This window comes from Gossypium hirsutum, chromosome A01, assembly GCF_007990345.1.
Source record: "Gossypium hirsutum isolate 1008001.06 chromosome A01, Gossypium_hirsutum_v2.1, whole genome shotgun sequence".
Taxonomy (NCBI): domain Eukaryota; kingdom Viridiplantae; phylum Streptophyta; class Magnoliopsida; order Malvales; family Malvaceae; genus Gossypium; species Gossypium hirsutum.
The window spans coordinates 91,965,539-91,967,116 of record NC_053424.1 but is presented as its reverse complement, the minus strand read 5'-3'; the positions used below and the strand labels follow the sequence as shown (position 1 = coordinate 91,967,116).

General features: G+C 39.5%; 1 non-coding gene across 1 annotated transcript; it reads right to left on the bottom strand.

Annotated features, from left to right (window-relative positions):
• Positions 1–282: 282 nt before the first annotated feature.
• Positions 283–389, bottom strand: LOC121206700 (small nucleolar RNA R71). Its single transcript, XR_005901849.1, has one exon. It is a non-coding gene; the product is annotated as a small nucleolar RNA R71 (small nucleolar RNA).
• Between the last annotated feature and the right edge of the window lie 1,189 nt (positions 390–1,578).

Below are 1,578 nucleotides of genomic sequence, written 5' to 3'. Positions count from 1 at the left end.
GAATTGAAACCAGTGATGTTTCAAATGCTACAAACAGTGGGCCAATTCAGTGGTATAGCCATAGAAGATCCACATCTCCACCTTCGATTGTTTATGGAGGTGAGTGATTCATTCAAGATAGCCGGTGTGACTGAAGACGCATTGAGGTTGAATTTGTTTTCGTACTCGTTGTAAGATCGAGCACGAGCATGGCTCAGTTCATTGCCACCAAGTTCCATATCTACATGGCAATAATTAGTAGAGATATTTTTGGTTAAGTATTTCCCGCCTAGCAAGAACGCTAAGTTGAGGAACGAGATCACAACTTTCCAACAATTGGATGATGAGTCTTTCCATGAGGCTTGGGAGCGATTCAAGGAATTACTTCGTAAGTGTCCTCATCATGGGATTCCTCATTGCATCCTGTTGGAGACATTCTATAATGGTCTCAATGCACATACAAGATTGATGGTAGATGCTTCTGCGAATGGTGCAATTTTGTCTAAGTTTTATAATGAAGCTTATGAGATCCTCGAGAGGATCGCAAGCAATAACTATCAATGGCCAACAAATCGAACAGCTTCAGGAAGACGTATAGCTGGAGTTCATGAAGTTGACGCCCTCACTTCGTTATCAGCTTAGGTATCATCTATTTCCTCTATGTTAGAGTAGTTTACCGCTAATAGTGCTAATAACTTTGCAGTTTAGCCACCAAGTCCATTTGAAGTAGTTACCTGTGCGTACTGTGGGGAAGGTCATTCTTTCGAGAATTGTCCATTGAATCCCAAGTCAATGTATTATGTGGGGAACCAACATCAAAATAGGAGTGTACAAGGACCCCATTCCAACTTCTATAATCCTTAATGGCGTAATCATCCCAAATTTTCTTGCAACAATCAAGGAAATGGACCAAACAACAACTTTGTGCAGCATAAACCCAACCAATATCAAGGGTTTAATCAACAAGCTCCAAAACCAGCCCAAGCTGAATCATGAAATAGTTTGGAGAACTTGTTGAAAGCATACATGGCAAAGAATGATGCTTTGATCCAGAGCCAAGCAGCAACACTGAAAAATTTGGAAAACCAAATGGTCAGTCAGCTATGGAGCTTCGTAATAGACCACAAGGAACATTGCCGAGCAATGCTGAGAATCCAAGAAATTTTGGTAAAGAACATATCAAGGCAGTGGCATTGCGAAGTGGTAAAATTCTGGAACCCCGATTGATTGATGTCAAAGATAATCCTGTTGAAAAGGAGGAAAGTCAACCAACTGTTGAAAAGAATCAGAATCTGCAAAGACTGACAAGGTAAATCCTAACACAAGGTAAATCCTAACTTACTAAATTCAGATACTTTAACATCTTCTTTGGATACAGATTTACCTACTTAGAAGAGTTGTCCGGTTTAACCAAAAGTTCCATCACCTCTATATCCGCAAAGATTGCAGCAACACAAGCAGAAATAGGAGGTGCAATTCAAGAATTTTTTGGATGTTCTGAAGCAATTACAATCAATATTCCATTGGTGGAGGCTTGAAAAAAATGCTAAATTATTTGAAGTTTGTGAAAGATGTACTATCCAATAAGAAACGACTGAA